The sequence below is a fragment of the Triticum dicoccoides genome, chromosome 1A (genome assembly GCF_002162155.2).
Source record: "Triticum dicoccoides isolate Atlit2015 ecotype Zavitan chromosome 1A, WEW_v2.0, whole genome shotgun sequence".
Lineage (NCBI taxonomy): Eukaryota > Viridiplantae > Streptophyta > Magnoliopsida > Poales > Poaceae > Triticum > Triticum dicoccoides.
The window spans coordinates 122922727-122946515 of record NC_041380.1 but is presented as its reverse complement, the minus strand read 5'-3'; positions in this window follow the sequence as shown (position 1 = coordinate 122946515).

Here is a 23789-nt window from a genome sequence, read left to right as displayed (position 1 = left end):
CATCACCCGAAGTGGTCTCGATGTCAGTGTAAAAAAGTAGGGGCCCTTTTGTACCCCTTTACTTGTGCACGGGCAGTCGTAGCCACACCTACGGCCCGGCTCGGCAGGGCAGAGGATGCAAAGACACAAAGCTGCCGAGGCGACACCCAAGCCAGAAGCATAAGGAGCAAAGGGACAAGATGGGCTTCCCCCGGCAAGAGCCTTGCCGGGGCGGCCTACATGGCCCCGACAAGAGCCTTGCCGGGGCAACTTGCCCAACACCAGCAAGACCGCCACCCTTGAGCCTGAGAGTCATGACGCTGTCGACAACGTCAAGACAGAGGCTCCGGAGCGTCTGCATGGTGGCATGCAAATCTTTGTGGAAACCAAAGGCCTGTAGGCCTAGGTGAGCACCAAAACATGAAGACCCCAGGCAGGATCCTTGCCGGGGACGCTCGCATGCCCCTGGCAAGACTCTTGCCGGGGACGCCCACAAGATCCTGGCAAGGTATACGGAGGCAAAGCCAAGCCCGCACTTACCAAAGCTTTGCTGCCCCGCGCCCGTTCCGACGTGGCGACCAGCCTACCAACTAGGCACTCACTTGCGTGGCATCATGCAGCTTCTAGGCCAACCAGCCAAGCACCTGCGTGGTGGCATGCAGATATTCGTGAAGACCCTGCCACCGCACCAGCTCAGCAGCCAGCTAGCCAGCGTGGCGCTGCATGCCTCGTCACCTGGGACGCGCGTCGAAGCAAGGCGAGGTGGCGATGGACGGGACGGGCCTCTTTACCATCCCCGATAAAGCAAGAGGATACATAGGCGGCGGATTAAATTCATTTGTACTAGGATGTCAGGAGATAAACTTGTATAATGTACATACTTTCCACCTCCCGTGTGCCACTGTGGCAACCCCTCTAACATATAAAAGGAGGCCCGAGGCATACTGAGGAAGGATTCGGACTTTTTGGACTAGGCATGCACCGTAGCTAGTTCAAGAACTCAAGAACACTAAATACACACAAAGCAGGACTAGTGTTTTACGCATCGCTTGCGGCCCGAACCTGGGTAAAAATCCCTCCGAGTTGATCTTCTAGACCCGCTCATTGCGCAGCCCCATGCCCCGCAACCTTAGAAGGGATTCTGTTGAGGGATCCCATAGGTGTAGTTCTAGAACCCCAACATTTCTGGCGCGCCAGGTAGGGGGCACAGAGGCTGTGAAAATCTGGTATTGAAGCCAACCCATCACCTCCTCCATCGCGATGGCTCGAGAGAAGAAGGCAACGTCGATCAGCTACACTCTGGTGCCGTTAGCTGGGCGAGGTGGTGCCGTCCACAGCCACAATAGCCGTCCGCGTGGCAACGGAAAAGTTAAGTCACACAAAACTTTGAGCAATTTTCCTTTTTTATAGGGTTATCTTCCTCGAAAGATCTTGCTCCTTGTATGGAAAACCTGCATGCAAGGAAACCCTTCCGCTATCGGCAACGCCCTTGTTCCGTTTTGATTCTGCTCAACAAATCAGGTGGCTGCACTGAGAACGGCAAGGTGATTTGCCCGGATGCAAGCGCCCCCCGGCAGGCTACTAAGGATCTGTTCCTCAAAGTGCCACAACATGGATTTATGCGCCGGCAAAACCTGTCCGACTAGGCGTAGGGTGTGTACATACAAAGAAAGATCAAACAGGAAGATAGCATGTTTCATTTCAAAGTACTGTAGAGTTATATTACATATGATTGCCACAGTTCTAACTTAAGATAAAAAATTGTTTTGGGCATGAACTCACGGCAGCAAGGAGAAACAAGGTGGCTAGTCCCGGCGCTGGCCCTCCATCCTCTGAACTCCATCGACACAGCTAATGATGGGCTCAATGCGCTCTTCGAGCGCCGTGAGGTCCTTGCCCTCCGGCAAGCTCTCAAGCGCGTCGGCGAAGTCGACGTTGGGGTTGCAGAAAGCCACCTTGGTGAGCACCTTGGTCAGGGCGCCCCAGCAAAGCCTCCGGGAATCATTGGCCAGATAGGTCGCTCGGTTGGAGCGAAGCCGTTCTAGAGCGTCGAGGACGGCTAACTATGACATTGGGGCTCAAGGTGCCCAAGGTCAACCTGGCATTGGGGCTCACGTTCGCCTCCTGGGAGTACCTCACATCCGACATGCCCATGACGGCTAACTATGCAGTGAGCCTCTTGGCAACATCGGCGAGACGGTTGATCCAGAGGTTTATGCTGCCCGCATATTCCTTATGGGCGGCGGCCTCTCGCTCCGCAACAGCTTCTCGGTCTCCAGGACCTTGATCAGGGTCTCCTCCCGGGCCATGACCTCTGAAAGCTTCCCCTCCAAAGTGCCCAGCTGCAACTTCAGACTGTCAATGGAGCTATTTGCCTCGGAGAGAAGCTTGGTCTGGTCGGAGACGGTGAACTACGAATCCGCCAGATAACGATTGGCCGCGTCCCTCTCCTCCGTCAGCGCTGAGACCTTCTTCTTCAGCTCGTCCCGCTCCAGCTCCAGCTTCTCCACCTTGTCGGCGTGGTCCAGGGCCAGAGCATCGAGTACTTCCTTGAGCCCCTGCTCCAGCTCCTGGGTCCGCTATGCGATGATCTTGTCGATCTCCTCGTCCTTGGCACGAAGCATGGCAGCAAGCACCTGCTCGCGGGTGATGAGTTATTCCTCCTGGGTGTTCAGCAGAGCTTTTTGCTGCACCCGGGTGGCTTCGTCCTTGGAGGCCTGCTCCTTCGTCGCCTCCTGGGCCTTCTCGACCTTGGCCTACATCAGGATGAGCTTGCACTCATCTAGCTCACCCTGGGCAGCCCTCAGCTGCTCCCGGGCATCGCCAAACCAGACCTGCATCTGAGTGACGCGCTACTTAAAATCTTCCTCCACCTTGTCCACTGCCGCCATCCTGGATTTCACCTTGTCTTGGTGGGCACAGTGGAGCGCCTGGAGCTTCTGGAAGTTTGCGCTCATGGCCCTGAGAAGCTGCTCCTCTTCGGAACCGCCGCCGCCGGCGCTCAGTTCATCGACAACCTGGAGCCCGGCGGTGGTGAGCGCCTCATCAACAAACACCTCCCCTTCGGCTGGCGCCTTGGCGCTCGCCATCCCGGGGAGGCGGACGAACAAGTCGTCACCCACCTTCAAGTTTTTTCCTGAGGCGGGGGCTGCAGGGGAGGAACGTTGGTTGTCGGCCATCCCCTCCCCGGCAGGCTCCTTGGCGGCCTCCTCGGCAGTGGCCTTGCCGGCCTCCTCGGCAGGCTCCTTGACGGCCTCCTCGGCGGCACCCTTGCCGGCCTCCTCAGCAGCAGACTTGGCAGCCTCGTCAGCCGCGATCTTGGCGGCCTCGGCTTTGGCGTCCTTGCCTGTCAGGACCCCGACTCGATATCACATTGATCTAGCTGGTAACACCTCATATCACTTTGCGGCCTCACGCACGGTATCCCCACGGGTGTCGTCTTACCTTTTCCCGGGACCGTTTGCGCCTTTTGGCTCACGTATATGATAGTGTCGCTAGCATCCATATGATAAAAAGCCCGGGCTGACATGACTAGTCATAAACCCAAAGTGGCACAGACTTACAGGGACAGGCATCCATGACCCAGCTTCGAACGTGTCGGTCATCAGCAAGTGGGTCCGGGCTGTAGCACTGGGCTAGCAGGACTCCGGTAAACCGGGCTGTAGCGGGCTAACAGGACTCCGGTACTCAAAGCGTGACATTTCCCCGAAGGGACAGACACAGGAGCGAAGAAGGACACATGCCGGCCAGCCTAAGTGTTCCAGAGCAGTAGCAAGCTACCATGGCTCAGCGGTAACACTAGGAGACATTTCCCGGTAAGAGAGGCTACTAAAGATAAACAACTAGATAGTCAGATCCCACACATACCAAGCATTTCAATCATACACACAATATGCTCGATATGTGCAAATACAACGAAGCATCACAACATGACTCTATGACACAGGTACTTTATTTAAGGCTCAGTGAGCCATACATAACATACACAAAGGTACGGGTCTCACGACCCCACATACAAGTCATACAGTCATACAAACCAGCAGCGGAAGTAACTTGTCTGAGTACAGACAACTAGTAAAACAAAAGAGGCTTGGAAAGCCTAGCTATACTACGTGGTCCTTCACAAGCTCAGGGTCACCACCTGGGTCTTTAGCCTACTCGTTGATGTCAACGTCTACATAGAACCCATCAGAAGGGGTTGCAGCGTCTTCTGTAAAAAATGTAGATTATAGCAACATGAGTACAAAGGTACTCAGCAAGACTTACATCAGATCCTACATACATGCATAGTATCAAGAAGGGTTGGTGGAGTTATTGCAGCAAGCCAGCTTTGACTCTTGGCTAGGCTATCCTACGATACTCCAACTGAAATGATTTTTGCGCACACGAGTCCACTACTCACCACTTCAATACACTACCGAGGATCCACCTCCGTCTTCCTACGGAAGAGCCATCCTCGGCACTCACACTTATCTTGAGGCTTTTAGTAGTTTCCATTTACTTGTCTATGAACTGTATAGGCAACCAAGTAGTCCTTTACCGCGGACGCGGCTATTCGAATAGATCATGTTAACCCTGCAGGGGGTACTTCTTCATACACGCTCTCACCACTTACCGTCGTTTACACGACATGTACTCGGCAACCTTCAAGCGGAAGCCCAACGTGGGTGTCGGCCACGACCTACCTAATCACCTAAGCCTCCAGTCCAGGTTTATCGCCTATTCAGGTTCCATCCGCAGGGAGTCCGGCCGAGGTTTCCCATACGGCCCCGAACGATGTGAACAGGGTTCCCGAGATACCTAACGGGTATTCGGTACACCCGGCCACGTACCTACCGCATCACAGCCCACCCCTACGGTCAGCGCTGTCCACGGCCTCCAGTAGGCTACAAACACCAGAAACTACTTGCAACTCCTGGACGGAGAACTAGGGTGAATAAGAAGTCGAGAGGGTCCATTGGTTTCGGGCCCAATGCATGGTAGTAGCTGATTCTTAAAGCACACATACAGATCTCAGTGCTTAAGGTCGGCTTCAATGAAACAACCCACCATGTACTCCTACATGGCCTCTCATCGATACCTTTACCAAAACGTGTTCACCACACCACTCTCATTACCGACATAAGCATTTCACTCTAGCCCATCACCCAGATGAACCAGACCTGACACGACTCTAAGCATAGCAGGCATAGCAAGGTAGGAACAACACATACATATGGCTCAATCAACTCCTACACATGCTAGTGGGTTTCATCTAGTTACTGTGGCAATGACAGGTCATGCAGAGGAAATGGGTTCAACTACCGTAGCACACAGCAGTTTGAATCGCGTTGTCTTAATGCAGTAAAAGAGAGCAGGAGCGAGAACATGGGATTGTATCGATATGATCAAATGGTTGGTTGCTTGCCTGATGGTTCGATGCACGGATACGGTTCTTCGTTAGGGTAGTCACGGTACTCCTCGGGGACAGATCCTGTCGTAAAGGATAACGATACACAGGCATCACCAAACAATGTGCAACAATATGATGCATGCATGAAACATGGCAATATGAGTGTGTTGGGCTAATGCAACTAAAGCTACCAACGCTGTCAGGACCCCGACTCGATGTCACATCGATCTAGCTGGTAACACCTCATATCACTTTGCGGCCTCACGCACGGTATCCCCACGGGTGTCGTCTTACCTTTTCCCGGGACCGTTTGCGCTTTTTGGCTCGCGTATATGAAAGTGTCGCTAGCATCCATATGATAAAGAGCCCGGGCTGACATGACTAGTCGTAAACCCAAAGTGGCACAGACTTACAGGGACAGGCATCCATGACCCAGCTTCGAACGTGTCGGTCATCAGCAAGTGGGTCCGGGCTGTAGCACTGGGCTAGCAGGACTCCAGTAAACCGGGCTGTAGCGGGCTAACAGGACTCCGGTACTCAAAGCGTGACATTTCCCCGAAGGGACAGACACAGGAACGAAGAAGGACACATGCCGGCCAGCCTAAGTGTTCCAGAGCAGTAGCAAGCTACCATGGCTCAGCGGTAACACTAGGAGACATTTCCCGGTAAGAGAGGCTACTAAAGATAAACAACTAGATAGTCAGATCCCACACATACCAAGCATTTCAATCATACACACAATATGCTCGATATGTGCAAATACAACGAAGCATCACAACATGACTCTACGACACAAGTACTTTATTTAAGGCTCAGGGAGCCATACATAACATACACGAAGGTACGGGTCTCACGACCCAACATACAAGTCATACAGTCATACAAACCAGCAGCGGAAGTAACTTGTCTGAGTACAGACAATTAGTAAAATAAAAGAGGCTTGGAAAGCCTAGCTATACTACAAGGTCCTTCACAAGCTCAGGGTCACCACCTGGGTCTTTAGCCTACTCGTTGATGTCAACGTCTACATAGAACCCATCAGAAGGGGTTGCAGCGTCTTCTGTAAAAATGTAGATTATAGCAACATGAGTACAAAGGTACTCAGCAAGACTTACATCAGATCCTACATACATGCATATTATCAAGAAGGGTTGGTGGAGTTATTGCAGCAAGCCAGCTTTGACTCTTGGCTAGACTATCCTACGATACTCCAACTTGAAATGGTTTTGCGCACACGAGTCCACTACTCACCACTTCAATACACTACCGAGGATCCACCTCCGTCTTCCTACGGAAGAGCCATCCTCGGCACTCACTCTTATCTTGAGGCTTTTAGTAGTTCCCATTTACTTGTCTATGAACTGTATAGGCAACCAAGTAGTCCTTTACCGCGGACGCGGCTATTCGAATAGATTATGATAACCCTGCAGGGGTGTACTTCTTCATACATGTTTCCACCACTTAGCGTCTGCACACGACATGTGCTCGGCAGACTTCAAGCGAAAGCCGACGTGGGTGTAGACCACGACCTACCTAAACACTTAAGCCTCTAGTCCAGGTTTATCGCCTATTCAGGTTACATCCGCAGGGAGTCCGGCCGAGGTTTCCCATACGGCCCCGAACGATGTGAACAGGGTTCCCGAGATACCTAACGGGTATTCGGTACACCCGGCCACGTACCTACCGCATCACAGCCCACCCCTACGGTCAGCGCTGTCCACGGCCTCCAGTAGGCTACAAACACCAGAAACTACTTGCAACTCCTGGACAGAGAGCTAGGGTGAATAAGAAGTCGAGCGGGGTCATATTTCAGGGCCCAATGCATGGTAGTAGCTGTATCTTAAATCACACATACAGATCTCAGTGCTTAAGGTCGGCTTCAATGAAACAACCCACCATGTACTCCTACATGGCCTCTCATCGATACCTTTACCAAATCGTGTTCACCACACCACTCTCATTACCGAGATAAACATTTCACTCTAGCCCATCACCCAGATGAACCAGACCTGACACGACTCTAAGCATAGCAGGCATAGCAAGGTAGGAACAACACATACATATGGCTCAAACAACTCCTACACATGCTAGTGGGTTTCATCTAGTTACTGTGGCAATGACAGGTCATGCAGAGGAAATGGGTTCAACTACCGTAGCACACAGCAGTTTGAAACGCGTTGTCTTAATGCAGTAAAAGAGAGCAGGAGCGAGAACATGGGATTGTATCGATATGATCAAATGGTTGGTTGCTTGCCTGATGGTTCGATGCACTGATACGGTTCTTCGTTAGGGTAATCAGGGTACTCTTCAGGGACAGAACCTGCCGCAGAGAGCACCGATACACAAACATCACCAAACAATGTGCAACAATATGATGCATGCATGAAACATGGCAATATGAGTGTATTGGGCTAATGCAACTAAAACCAGAAGGGTTTGAACAAATTTGAATCAAGGATTCAAATTTCAAATTCAAATATGGCCTTTTAAAGTGCTTTTCCTTGTTCTGCTTAAAACATCAATTTAACTTGTTTGATCATGCATGAAAATAGTACAGATGGATAGATTGGATTTTTCTGATCATTTTTCATATATAATTTGTCCAATTTGGAGTTACAGAATAAAAGTTATGAATTTTTGAAGTTTAAATAATATTCTGGAATTTCCTGATTTAATTTAAATTCAGAAAATCAATTACTGCGTCAGCCTGACGTCAGTGTGACGTCAGCAGGTCAACGGAACAGGTCTGGGTCAAACCTGACAGTGGGTCCCGCATGTCAGGGTGATTATTTTAATTAAAATTTAATTAAAACTAATCCTGTTTAATTAACAGGGCTGGGCCCCACCTGTCATTGACTCAGGGGAGTCAACCAGGGCCCACCCGTGGTCAAAGTCAAAGTCGGTTGCCGGCGTTTAGCCGCCGGCGAGCCCGACGCGGCGGCGGGAGTGGTTTTGGCCATTTCGGCCACCAGAGGGGCCGCGGAGACCACCGGAGTGGAGCTGAGGACAAACCGCAGCTCTTGGCGGAGTCCGTTGGGGTCGGGGTGGCCGGAGTCGACGGCGGCGAGCTCGGCTGCGGCCGCCGGGGTTCGGTCGTGCACGGGAACGGGGTTGGAGCTCGAAGTCGAGCGAAGCGAGGCGCTAGGGATGCTCTACGGGGTCTTGCGAACTCGTTGGACTCGCCGGGGTGACCAAATGGTCACCGGAGCTGCGTCGACGACGAGCTCGGCGACGGCGGAGGTTCGGCCGTGGTGGGGAGGAGGCTACGGTGGGGAAACGAGGGGGAGGAGAGGGGGAAACGGTGGCGTAGCTCACCGCGATTGCAGTGGGCGTCGAAGTGGGCTCGGGGACGCGCTGGAGACGGCGAATCGACGGCGACGGTGGTCGGAGCCCGAAGAGGGGAACGGCGACGTGGCGGCGATGCAGGGCTTCCGGGGAGCTGTGGAGCGGTGGGGAGGAAGAGGGAGTCGAGGCGGAGCTCCTGAGCTAGTCGGGGGAGCGAGGGGTGGTCGGAGACGGCGGCTATGGCGAACGGCGGCGACGGTGGTGTTCGGCCGTGAGAGAGAGAGAGAGAGCAGCACGGGAGAGAGAGGGGGATAAGGCCAGGGGATCGGGGCGGCACCGAGAAGAAGCGCCGCGGCGTCGCGCTGGCGGGGGAGGCAGGCAGACGGGCTGGTGGCGTGGCGCTCCGGCCGTGCGCGCGCGCCGGCCACATGCCTGGCCGACTGGCGCCAGGAGGACGACGGCGGTGGTGGGCTGGGCTGGCTTGCTGGGCCGGCCAGCTGGCTGGGCCGCACAGGGAAGTTTTGCCCTCTTTTTTTTCTGTTTTCTGTTTTTATTTAATATATCTGCAACTTTGTTGAATTTAATAAAATACCTAGGCAACTTCAAAAATCACCAAACTATTCCTGGCCCATAGTTGGATTATTTCCAACATGAAACATTTTAGTTTGGAGATATTTGAGCATTTAAATATTTTATATTATTTTAAATGCCCAAATTCAAATATCTATGATTTAAATCAAAAACCCTAGGATGGCCTAGGAAAATGTGCACCACTTTTGGCAGAGGTTCTGAACCAAGGCAAAAATGATGGGCATTTTAGAAGGGCATTTCAGGTTCATTGAAAAATTATTTTAGTAACCCTAGTTGGTTTCAGAGGGGACTGGGGGTTCTGTCATCCCCATTTCAAGTTTCTGATGAAAGGATAAACATGATGCAACACTCTAATGCATGACTAGCTAGGTTGTGACAACTCACCCCCACTCAAAAGAATCTCGTCCCGAGATTTGGGTTCCTCCGAGAAGAAGGCGGGATATTCAAGTCGAAGACGATCCTCCCTTTCCCAAGTTGCTTCATCCTCAGAATGGTGCGACCATTGAACCTTGAGAAACTTGATATTATGACGTCGCGGGGTACGTTCGGCCTGATCGAGGATACGAATGGGGTACTCTCGATATGTAAGATCATCTTGGAGATCAAGCGTTTCATGGTCCACTTCACGGATAGGATCCGAGAAGCAACGCCTGAGTTGAGAAACGTGGAAGACATCGTGAACTCTGGAGAGGTGCGGAGGTAGTTCCAACTGGTAGGCAACTTCTCCTCGTTTGGCAAGAATGCGAAAAGGTCCAATGTAACGAGGAGCCAATTTGCCTTTGATACCGAAACGATGGGTTCCCTTCAGAGGGGTGACCCGAAGATAAGCCTTCTCGTCAACCTTGAAAGTCATAGCCTTATGTTTTCGGTCATATTGACTCTTTTGACGGGATTGGGCTGTTTTTAACTTTTCACGAACGATACGAACTTGTTCTTCTGCTTCCTGAATCATGTCCGGGCCAAAGAATTGTCTTTCCCCGGTCTCTGACCAGTTAAGGGGTGTTCGACATCGTCGTCCATAGAGAACTTCAAAAGGGGCTTTACCCAAGCTAGATTGATAGCTGTTGTTGTAAGAGAATTCGGCAAATGGAAGGCACTTCTCCCAGTCCATTCCGAATGAGATAACAGAGGCTCGAAGCATGTCTTCTAGAATTTGGTTGACGCGTTCCACTTGACCACTCGACTGAGGGTGGAAAGCGGTGCTAAAGGAAAGACGGGTTCCCATAGCATTTTGGAAACTTTCCCAAAATCGAGAGGTGAAAAGACTTCCTCGATCCGAGTTAATTTCCAAAGGAACACCATGGAGAGACACTATTCGGGAGATGTACAAATCTGCCAGCTGACTAGCGGTTATACTCTCACGAACAGGTAAGAAGTGGGCTACTTTGGAAAGACGATCGACCACGACGAAAATAGCATTATTCCCTCTCTTGGTCCTGGGAAACCCGGTAATGAAATCCATACCAATTTTATCCCATTTCCATTCAGGAATAGCTAAGGGTTGAAGGGTGCCAGCAGGACGTTGATGCTCTGCTTTTACACGACGACAGACGTCGCAATTTGCAATATACTGAGCAATTTCTCTCTTCATCCTAGTCCACCAGAACCTCTGGCGTAGGTCCTGATACATCTTAGTACTACCGGGATGAATAGTGAGAGGAGATTCATGAGCTTCCTTAAGGATTAATCGCCTTAGGTTGCGCACTTTGGGAACTACTAGTCGATTCCCGAAGTATACGACTCCTTGATCATTAATGGAGAAACAATCCGCAATTCCTTTCTGAATGTTCCTCTTGATGCGGGAGATTCCCGGATCTACCTTCTGTGCTTTGATAATTTGATCCGTAAGGGTAGGTTTTGCCACCAAGGTGGAGAGAAAACCTTGAGGAACAATGTGAAGGTTAAGCTTCCGAAATTCCTCATGGAGAAGCGGTTGACTTTGTTGTAACATCAGGTTGTTACAATAAGATTTACGACTTAGCGCATCAGCCATGACGTTGGCTTTCCCTGGGGTGTAGGTTATTCCTAAGTCGAAGTCGGTGATCAATTCAACCCAACGTCTCTGCCTGAGATTCAAATCCGGTTGGGTGAAAATATACTTCAGACTTTGGTGATCAGTGAATATCTCGCAACGATTACCGAGGAGGTAATGTCGCCAGGTCTTAAGTGCATAGACTACGGCTGCAAGCTCTAGATCATGAGTAGGATAATTCTCCTCATGTGGGTGCAATTGCCGTGAAGCGTAGGCAATTACGTGTCGATCTTGCATGAGAATGCAACCTAGTCCTTGTCGCGAGGCGTCGCAGTAGATAACAAAGTCCTTGGAGAAGTCTGGCGGTACCAGCACGGGAGCAGAAGTCAGGCGTCTTTTCAGTTCCTGAAAGCTGTGCTCACATTGTGGAGTCCATTCGAACTTCTTATCTTTCTTGAGGAGTTCGGTTAGAGGTTTGGCAACCTTGGAGAAGTTCTCGACAAAGCGACGACAATAGCTCGCTAAGCCTAGAAAACTCCAAACTTGCTTGACTGATTCAGGTGGAGTCCAGTTAAGGACGGCTTGAACTCGCTCAGGGTTAACAGCAATACCTTTACCAGATATTACATGACCCAGATAGGTCACTTCTGACAACCAGAATTCACATTTAGAAAATTTGGCATAAAGGCGATGCTCTCGAAGTTTCTTCAACACTAGCCTTAGATGTTCGGCATGTTCTTCCTCGTTCTTGGAGTAGATGAGTATATCATCGAGATAAACTACGACGAATTTATCCAAATACTCCATGAAGATTGAGTTCATTAACCGAGAAAAGGTGGCTGGAGCGTTGGTTAAACCGAAGGACATGACGGTGTACTCGTATTGGCCATAACGAGTAACAAAGGCCGTTTTAGGAATGTCCCCGTTTCTGATTTTGATTTGGTGGTAGCCCAACCTCAAATCCATCTTGGAGAAGGCTGAGGATCCAGCGAGCTGATCATACAGGTCGTTGATCCTGGGAAGCGGGTATTTGTTCTTGATTGTGACCAAGTTGACAGGTCGGTAATCTACAACCATCCGGTCCGTACCATCCTTCTTCTTGACGAATAGGACGGGGCAAGCCCACGGAGATGAACTAGGGCGGATGAAACCCTTTTTCAAGGACTCATCGAGTTGTTTCTTAAGCTCGGCTAGTTCTAGGGGTGCCATCTTATAAGGTCTTCTAGCAATCGGAACGGTTCCTGGAATGAGGTCTATTACAAACTCAACATCCCTGTCAGGTGGAACACCTGGCAATTCCTCTGGAAAGACATCCGGGAAGTCACGGACTACCGGAACGTCCTCAAGGTCTGGCAAAGGGCTGGCGTTAAGAGAATATAATTGTCGCTTGGCTATTCGGGTCAAGACATTGACTATTTCTCCCGAAGGATGGGTGAGTTGAACAGTCCTAGAGAAGCAATCGATTTGGGCATGATGAGCCGACATCCAGTCCATGCCCAGAATGATGTTAATATCTGAAGATTTAAGGGCTATCAAAGACGCGAGGAAAACAAGTCGGTTGACTTGGATTTCATTTCCATAACTTACCCTAGAGGTCTGCCATCTAGAACCAGGGGTAGAGATTTCCATAGTGGATGGCATGTCACAGAATGCAACGTTATGCAAACGAGCATAACTTTCGGATATAAAAGAATGAGAGGCTCCTGTATCGAAAAGAACAGATGTCGGGTGGCAGTTAACAAGAAGCGTACCGAGAACGACGTTGGGATCCTCTTGAGCTTCTTCGGCAGAGATACAGTTGACATGGCCACGTGAAGCGGTGACCGGCTTGGCGTGGAATATTTTTCCTGTCGGCTTGCCACGGCCAACAGCTTTAGCAGATTGATTGGGGTTGGTCTGGGGACACTCACGCATATAGTGACCAGATTCCCCACACTTGAAACAAGTCACGGAACTGGTATGTGGAGGAGCATTGTTAGTTGGACCCCCATAGGGCTTGGCTGGAGCAGACTGTTGAACGGGGCGAGGCGCCTGGAAGGATGGCCTCGATGTAAACCTGGGTGGCAGGGCGGTGTTGGGTACCCACACGCGGCGCTTCTGAGGACCAGCACCGGATGAGGAACCCATGTCACGTCCATGCTTGCGTGTTGCGTCATAGTCAGTCTGACCAGTTTCAGCACTGATGGCTTTGTTGACAAGTTTCGAGAAAGATGTACACTCATGCAGACGGAGGTCGCGGCAAAGCTCAGGACTAAGGCCCTTACGGAACCTTGCTTGCTTCTTGGCATCGGTAGACACTTCCTCGGTTGCATATCGTGCGAGATTACCAAACTCCCTGCTGTAAGCATCCACAGAAAGTCGGCCTTGGGTGAAACTGCAAAATTCTTCACGTTTACGGTCCATGAGACCCTCCGGAATGTGATGTTCACGGAAAGCCTCGCTGAATTCAGCCCAAGTAGTGACATGGCCCGCTGGGCGCATAGCTCCATAATTCTCCCACCATAGACTGGCGGGGCCTTCAAGATGATATGCAGCAAAGGTGACCTTGTCAGCCTCCGCTACCAGCGCGGAACGCAGTTTGTGAGAGATACTGCGAAGCCAGTCATCAGCGTCGAGAGGCTCGACGGAGTGGTGGAACGTAGGTGGATGCAATTTGATAAAATCACTGAGTGACACCACGTTAGCCCTCTGATGGTGTGCTGTATTCTGTTCAATACGCTCCAACAAACGGTTTGTCTCCCGCTTGTTTCTCTCAGCTTCCATCATCACCTCGGCTAGTGAAGGAGGATGAGGCAGATTTTCATTCCTGGCTTCACTGCCTTCGGCCTGCTCTTGAGAAGCAGGGTTAGCGCGCGTGTTGACCATCCTAGGTAAACAAGACAATGATTTAGTCAGGATGGTAAAATTCCGACATAGGATATAGGATGTAAGGAATAACTCGAAATGCAAGATGATCATCCGTATGACATGGTAGATACAGAACTGCTTCTTTACTCCATCGTCATACACACCATACAGGGTTTAGTACAAGACCAAACAAAGTACTATTACGGTGAAAAGAGGATTACATCTCATCGGAGGCATTCCAAGCTCTTATACATTATTTTTCTACATCTCCGGAAGAGTACAAACTAGGTCATAACCCACGATTCACGCGGGATGATAGAAGACACAGCTAGTGCGAACTAGTGATACTACTGCTAACTCAGACCGATCCGTAGTAGTCCTCGTAGAAGTCACCTCCATAGCCTGGAAGCTCAACATGATCATCCGGAAACAGACGATCTCGCGAAGCTTGTGGACCATAGGGGCTAGGATGAGGCCTTGGACCAACAAACGGTGGCCTGCGGGGACCGCGAGGTGGGGTGATGCCTCCTACATCACGCCAAACCATCACGTCTGGCAGAGCAGATCTCACAGGATAGAGATCGCGCATATCTGAATATCCAGCTTGCACCGCCGGTGCGAACCGAGTCAAAGTGGCCCAGTGGTCAGCACGGGTATTGAAGAGCTCTAACCTCAAGGCCCGATTTTCACGGTCCTTATCCTCGAGCATCTCAGCAGTGGTGCGAGTCCGTGAATCCTCCTGAGTGGGATCAGCATAGATAGCCTAGAGATACCCTTGTGCTCCCGGAAGTGATCCTGGCATATACCGGAAATCAGAGTCCCGAAATAACCCAGATCTGACTCGCATAATGGTCATCATAGAGTAGGCGGCATCCTGCACAGCCATCTCAATAGAAACCCCGAGTCCATAGGAGCAGTGAAGAGGCTCGGTGGATCCAGGATAAGATGGAAATATCCTGACAGTGCAGAGATACTGGCTTTGATTAAAGTCTCGGAATTGCTCTTCGACCGTGTACTCGGGATACCAGCGATATCCAGCCTCAGTCATTACCCTGACCAACTTAGCAGTATGGCCGGGTACATCTAGGCATCGAGTCAGGCGAACCACTTGATTGAGGTCGCGAGTGGCCATCTGAAAGCACAATCATAATGCAAAGGCATTAGAATTTCTAGCAAAATTTTGGCAGCATAACAGCTGTAAATGCTCAAAATGGATTTGAGACATTTGACAAAGGATTTCGTACACACTCAACATCACCATATCAAAGTTCTGAAACCATTCTGGCAACATAATGTGGTAGTAGAACTGAACTAGGCTGGTAACCATCAAACTTATAAGGTACTACTGATTAGTAACTCGTGATCTTGATAGAGAGAACAGATCCTAATTCCTTAATCCCCGGTGGAAGAATGGACTGACTCAGATCAGAAAGTCATAAGGTATAAGGAGTAAAAAGAGCCTTACGTTCCAACCCACAAACAATTCCCCTACATATAACTAAAGAATTTCTAGACTCAACATCGACCAGTTTGGCTTGGAGAACCTACAGGCAGTCCGGCTCTGATGCCAATGCTGTCAGGACCCCGACTCGATATCACATTGATCTAGCTGGTAACACCTCATATCACTTTGCGGCCTCACGCACGGTATCCCCACGGGTGTCGTCTTACCTTTTCCCGGGACCGTTTGCGCCTTTTGGCTCACGTATATGATAGTGTCGCTAGCATCCATATGATAAAAAGCCCGGGCTGACATGACTAGTCGTAAACCCAAAGTGGCACAGACTTACAGGGACAGGCATCCATGACCCAGCTTCGAACGTGTCGGTCATCAGCAAGTGGGTCCGGGCTGTAGCACTGGGCTAGCAGGACTCCGGTAAACCGGGCTGTAGCGGGCTAACAGGACTCCGGTACTCAAAGCGTGACATTTGCCCGAAGGGACAGACACAGGAACGAAGAAGGACACATGCCGGCCAGCCTAAGTGTTCCAGAGCAGTAGCAAGCTACCATGGCTCAGCGGTAACACTAGGAGACATTTCCCGGTAAGAGAGGCTACTAAAGATAAACAACTAGATAGTCAGATCCCACACATACCAAGCATTTCAATCATACACACAATATCCTCGATATGTGCAAATACAACGAAGCATCACAACATGACTCTATGACACAGGTACTTTATTTAAGGCTCAGTGAGCCATACATAACATACACAAAGGTACGGGTCTCACGACCCCACATACAAGTCATACAGTCATACAAACCAGCAGCGGAAGTAACTTGTCTGAGTACAGACAACTAGTAAAACAAAAGAGGCTTGGAAAGCCTAGCTATACTACGTGGTCCTTCACAAGCTCAGGGTCACCACCTGGGTCTTTAGCCTACTCGTTGATGTCAACGTCTACATAGAACCCATCAGAAGGGGTTGCAGCGTCTTCTGTAAAAAATGTAGATTATAGCAACATGAGTACAAAGGTACTCAGCAAGACTTACATCAGATCCTACATACATGCATAGTATCAAGAAGGGTTGGTGGAGTTATTGCAGCAAGCCAGCTTTGACTCTTGGCTAGGCTATCCTACGATACTCCAACTGAAATGATTTTTGCGCACACGAGTCCACTACTCACCACTTCAATACACTACCGAGGATCCACCTCCGTCTTCCTACGGAAGAGCCATCCTCGGCACTCACACTTATCTTGAGGCTTTTAGTAGTTTCCATTTACTTGTCTATGAACTGTATAGGCAACCAAGTAGTCCTTTACCGCGGACGCGGCTATTCGAATAGATCATGTTAACCCTGCAGGGGGTACTTCTTCATACACGCTCTCACCACTTACCGTCGTTTACACGACATGTACTCGGCAACCTTCAAGCGGAAGCCCAACGTGGGTGTCGGCCACGACCTACCTAATCACCTAAGCCTCCAGTCCAGGTTTATCGCCTATTCAGGTTCCATCCGCAGGGAGTCCGGCCGAGGTTTCCCATACGGCCCCGAACGATGTGAACAGGGTTCCCGAGATACCTAACGGGTATTCGGTACACCCGGCCATGTACCTACCGCATCACAGCCCACCCCTATGGTCAGCGCTGTCCACGGCCTCCAGTAGGCTACAAACACCAGAAACTACTTGCAACTCCTGGACGGAGAACTAGGGTGAATAAGAAGCCGAGAGGGTCCATTGGTTTCGGGCCCAATGCATGGTAGTAGCTGATTCTTAAATCACACATACAGATCTCAGTGCTTAAGGTCGGCTTCAATGAAACAACCCACCATGTACTCCTACATGGCCTCTCATCGATACCTTTACCAAATCGTGTTCACCACACCACTCTCATTACCGACATAATCATTTCACTCCAGCCCATCACCCCGATGAACCAGACCTGACACGACTCTAAGCATAGCAGGCATAGCAAGGTAGGAACAACACATACATATGGCTCAAGCAACTCCTACACATGCTAGTGGGTTTCATCTAGTTACTGTGGCAATGACAGGTCATGCAGAGGAAATGGGTTCAACTCACGTAGCACACAGCAGTTTGAATCGCGTTGTCTTAATGCAGTAAAAGAGAGCAGGAGCGAGAACATGGGATTGTATCGATATGTTCAAATGGTTGGTTGCTTGCCTGATGGTTCGATGCACTGATATGGTTCTTCGTTAGGGTAATCACGGTACTCCTCGGGGGCAGAACCTGTCGCAAAGGACATCGATACACAACCATCACCAAACAATGTGCAACAATATGATGCATGCATGAAACATGGCAATATGAGTGTGTTGGGCTAATGCAACTAAGAACAGAGGGGTTTGAACAAATTTGAATCAAGGATTCAAATTTTAAGTTCAAATATGGTCTTTTAAAGTGCTTTTCCTTGTTCTGCTTAAAACATCAATTTAACTTGTTTGATCATGCATGAAAATAGTACAGATGGATAGATTGGATTTTTCTGATCATTTTTCATATATAATTTGTCCAATTTGGAGTTACAGAATAAAAGTTATGAATTTTTGAAGTTTAAATAATATTCTGGAATTTCCTGATTTAATTTAAATTCAGAAAATCAATTACTGCGTCAGCCTGACGTCAGTGTGACGTCAGCAGGTCAACGAAACAGGTCTGGGTCAAACCTGACAGTGGGTCCCGCATGTCAGGGTGATTATTTTAATTAAAATTTAATTAAAACTAATCCTGTTTAATTAACAGGGCTGGGCCCCACCTGTCATTGACTCAGGTGAGTCAACCAGGGCCCACCCGTGGTCAAAGTCAAAGTCGGCTGCCGGCGTTTAGCCGCCGGCGAGCCCGACGCGGCGGCGGGAGTGGTTTTGGCCATTTCGGCCACCAGAGGGGCCGCGGAGACCACCGGAGTGGAGCTGAGGACAAACCGCAGCTCTTGGCGGAGTCCGTTGGGGTCGGGGTGGCCGGAGTCGACGGCGGCGAGCTCGGCTGCGGCCGCCGGGGTTCGGTCGTGCACGGGAACGGGGTTGGAGCTCGAAGTCGAGCGAAGCGAGGCGCTAGGGATGCTCTACGGGGTCTTGCGAACTCGTTGGACTCGCCGGGGTGACCAAATGGTCACCGGAGCTACGTCGACGACGAGCTCGGCGACGGCGGAGGTTCGGCCGTGGTGGGGAGGAGGCTACGGTGGGGAAACGAGGGGGAGGAGAGGGGGAAACGGTGGCGTAGCTCACCGCGGTTGCAGTGGGCGTCGAAGTGGGCTCGGGGACGCGCTGGAGACGGCGAATCGACGGCGACGGTGGTCGGAGCCCGAAGAGGGGAACGGCGACGTGGCGGCGATGCAGGGCTTCCGGGGAGCTGTGGAGCGGTGGGGAGGAAGAGGGAGTCGAGGCGGAGCTCCTGAGCTAGTCGGGGGAGCGAGGGGTGGTCGGAGACGGCGGCTATGGCGAACGGCGGCGACGGTGGTGTTCGGCCGTGAGAGAGAGAGAGAGAGCAGCACGGGAGAGAGAGGGGGATAAGGCCAGGGGATCGGGGCGGCACCGAGAAGAAGCGCCGCGGCGTCGCGCTGGCGGGGGAGGCAGGCAGACGGGCTGGTGGCGTGGCGCTCCGGCCGTGCGCGCGCGCCGGCCACATGCCTGGCCGACTGGCGCCAGGAGGACGACGGCGGTGGTGGGCTGGGCTGGCTTGCTGGGCCGGCCAGCTGGCTGGGCCGCACAGGGAAGTTTTGCCCTCTTTTTTTTCTGTTTTCTGTTTTTATTTAATATATCTGCAACTTTGTTGAATTTAATAAAATACCTAGGCAACTTCAAAAATCACCAAACTATTCCTGGCCCATAGTTGGATTATTTCCAACATGAAACATTTTAGTTTGGAGATATTTGAGCATTTAAATATTTTATATTATTTTAAATGCCCAAATTCAAATATCTATGATTTAAATCAAAAACCCTAGGATGGCCTAGGAAAATGTGCACCACTTTTGGCAGAGGTTCTGAACCAAGGCAAAAATGATGGGCATTTTAGAAGGGCATTTCAGGTTCATTGAAAAATTATTTTAGTAACCCTAGTTGGTTTCAGAGGGGACTGGGGGTTCTGTCATCCCCATTTCAAGTTTCTGATGAAAGGATAAACATGATGCAACACTCTAATGCATGACTAGCTAGGTTGTGACATTGCCGACCCCCTAGATGACGGTGTCGATATCCTCCTGGTGCATCGAGGGAGGGTCTGGAAACTAGAAGGGAGGACGAAGCCTGGCCAAAATCAAAATTCAGAACAAAGAACAAGAAGAAAGCAGAGACAGGAGGTGAGCCACTTAGTCGTGCTGGGCTGGGAAGAAGTGGTTCCCTCCCCGCCAATGTTCATGGCCGGGACGGAGCTGCCAGCACCCATGATTGCCTCCTCCTCCATGTGCGTGGGCTCGGTAGAAGGTGCCCTTGTTAGGGACACCCCTCTGGGCAGCGTGGTTGAAGGGGGCGGCGTGTCGGGGGTGACCCTCCATGGCTCCTCCTGTTGCTGCTCCTCTCCTGGAAAGCAGGCAAGGTTAGCACCAAGGATTCATGCCCCAACACTTGTCGACGGGGAGTGGGTAATGAACTCACGCTGGGGGCTGAAGCGGTGGCTACGCCGAGGACTGTTGTCCGGGCTGATCAGCACCAGCTCCGGCGTGCGTGGGGTGCTCGCCGGGGGCTTGCCGCCCGTCGAAGCCCTGGCCCTCTTCGCCGCCCTCTATGTCAGCGTCTCCGTGTCACTGGAAAGTGTAACATCCCAAAATTCTAAATTTTGGAATGTTATAATAAATAGATAGATTTGATTGATTGTTTCATTGATTGTGTGAAATTGAGTGAAATTCGAAACCTTTTTGAAAGTTAAATGAGAGGGAATAAAAGGACTTTTCCAAACTTTCATTTTGCATTCATGATCTCCGTGAATTCAAATTCTTTTCACCACGAAACCCTGGAGAGAAGATGACATGACTTCTTCCATTTATTTAAATGACAAGGGTGTTGAAAATATTTGAATTTCATTTGGAAAATATTTCCAATTCTAAAACTTTATGCAACTAATGATTTTCATGAGAGGAGATAAAATGACTTCTTCAAATTATATTAAATATGACTTGGGAGTTTCAAAGGATCAAATTCAAAGTCTTTTGGAATTATTTTTTCAATTTGGAGTTATTTGGATATTATTCAAATCATTTTTCTCCAAAAATAAAATACATGGAAAATAGTGTAACATGATTCCCTACAACAGAAAATTGGAGAGAAATAAATTTAATTTCATTTTGGTATTTTTAAAATTATTTTGTTGGATCTTATTAGAGCAGGAGCACTGTTGGAATTATTAGAATTTGTGTGTGCTAGAAAAATGTTCATGTCGTAGAAAATCTTTTTCTGAAAATTCTGATATATAATATGCCTATATAATTTTTTCATTTTATTTTGTTATTCGGTTTTCCTTCTGTTTCTATAAAAAAAACTGTACGTGCGGCCCATATTTATTTATCGCCTACATGCGCAGTATAGTAGCTTCTGGCGCCCCATTGTTTTTTTCTCTCGTAAATAGGCCAGGCCCAGCCAGCCTTTTCTTTTTTTTCTTTTTTCTCTGAGACCGAATTTTGTAAAAAAAAAACTGCACCGCAGCATGCGCGCGGCCGGACGAAGGCCTTTAGGCCCATCCGCCTCTCTTCTTCTCTGTTTCGTATATTTTCGTCTATGTTTAGTCTCACATTGTCTAGCTTTTGACCCCTAACCCTCTTTTTCACCAATAAATATAGACCCATAGAGCCTCCAAAAATCATCCGATTCAGGTTAAATCAATATTTTGGTTTGACTAGATTCATTTAAGAAAAATATATTTCTCCTCTCCAGCGCGACTTCTAGAAATTTTCTCTTCTCTCCAAAGTCATCTTTTCTCTGCCTTATAAAGGTATCTTTCTTTGTTTTTTTCTTCTTATACCTTCGTAGTTTATTATTTTTAGACTAATATGATAAAATATTTAGATTATCAATTAGTCTACATATTTATACATTAGACCCTAGCCCGTAGCTATTTTTTCTTCCGTAAAACAGCTTGGCCCTGATTTTTCAAATAGCCATAAATTTTTACTCGTTTGTCCAAATCCAACGAAACCAACACCCACTTCTTCATTATGATCTCCTCTATCCTGTAATCCAACTCAAACATGTTTTTGAAAAGTTTAAAAATTTAAATTAGATTAGATTTGAATTCAAACTTCGTTTGATCATAACTTGAGTTTCATAGCTCCGTTTGAGTTGATTATTTTTGCAAATCGAAGCTCTTGACCTAAACTTTCTGATAAGGCCAAATTCACATAATTTTAGTACTGTTAGAAATTATTTTATGTTGCAAGAGCTATTTGCTTGGTTTTAATGTTTTCCGAATCGACTTCTTCGATCTTTCTGGTCTTTTGAGTGATTGCTTATGTGTGGTTACTACTGCTTGATTACGATAGATTGACCGGAGTATGACGAGTAGAGCTATCAAGATTTTTGAGTGCGAATCATCTTCATCAACATTGCAGGCAAGTTCACACTTTGATCATATCCCTTTTATCACCCAGTTTTTATGCATTAGTTCCAATCCTCAAACATTGCATGATTAGGATGTCATTAACATGTGGGTATTGGGAAGTAGTTGATGAGGTAGGAACCTATTGCCCTGCATCCAAACCTTGAGAGTTACTATTACGTTATGCTTATAGTGCCATGCTATGCTCGTAGAGGTGGATTGGGTTTTGAGAGTATTCATGACGGATGTGAGATTGTTAATTAATGGTTTACTTAAGGTGGCAACTTAAACACACATCTGGGTGGATTGAGGTACCTGGGTATTCCAGGATTTCCTATCTAGGCACCTGGGTAGACCAGGATTGCCTGTTTTTTTATGAACCGCCACCCAGGCTCAAAGGGATCATGAGATTTTTCATACTAGAAACTTCCGTGTGCAGCCACAAGCTATTATGGGCTCTAGCATAGTTGATTAAGTCGTGCGAACTCTTACAGGGTAGACTAGCAGATGTAGGGGAAAGTAGGCATAACGGTCTATCCATCGTAAGGTGCTAGCGCTTCTGAAAGACTATGTCTCGGTCATCCGTCTTCTCAAACACCATGTAGTGCGAGAAACCAAACGGAGGCGATCGAGTCTTGTGGGGAAAAGTGCGCAAACCTCTGCAGAGTGTATAAACTAATCATGGTTAGCCGTGTCCCCGGTTATGGACAACTTGAGTATCTAGTACTTGGATTATCATGTGAATCTCATCATGTTACTTTAAATTAATTTTGTTGGGTTAAATGATGTTACTTAATTGGGATTGAGAATGCTGTCAACCATTCTCAATGTTCAACAACCACCATGATAGTTAAATAAAATTTATTCCTTTGCAGTAGGGAAAAATTGGCTTTTCGAAAAACTTTATAACCATAGAGCTTTTCCACCAGCCATATATGCATGTAGTGAGAGCCATTGTTTACCATTCTCTATGGTGTGAATTTGCCAGTACATTCAATGTACTGACCCTCTATGGCTGCAACGTCTCATGTTGCAGGATTTCTTATGACGAGTAAGTGATACGTTAGGGTTATGATTTCTACACTCAACTTTGCCGTTGGTGTTGATGGGAATCCACAACCTTGTTACTTCCGCTGTTTGGATTGAGGTAATAGTATTTATGTTACTTATACATGTGATTTACCTCTGTTATAAATCCTCGAGTACTGTGTGTGTCAGCATACCGATCCAGGGATGACACTTAAGCACAGAGACTTGATCCATTCGGGTCGGGTCGCTACAAGATGGTATCAGAGCACATGTTGACTGTAGGACGTGACCCTAGAAACTGGCAAGCCCATAGCAAAGATTTTTCTCTACAACTTTCCCTTTCAAAAGATCTTTTACATCTCTTCTCCTCTGAGCTTATTCAAATATTCCCTTTAGTGAGACCATACCCCTTTCCCCTTTTGACCACACGAAGATTCGACTGATGAGATCACTCCAAGAAGTACAAGATATTGGACAACTAAGACCGCTTCGGAATGAAGAGGATTTTACTGTGCATCTGAATAATGGAAACTACAACGGTTGAAGACTCTTAAGACTAGTAGAATTTGGAGGCTATGAAGCATTTCCAGATTTGTATGACCTAGGAAGGCTACCCTTATGGAACTTGACAGATTATGGAAGTTGTCAATGCCTGAGATCAGGGCGTATCGGAGAAAGACCGGAGCATGGAGAGTTAA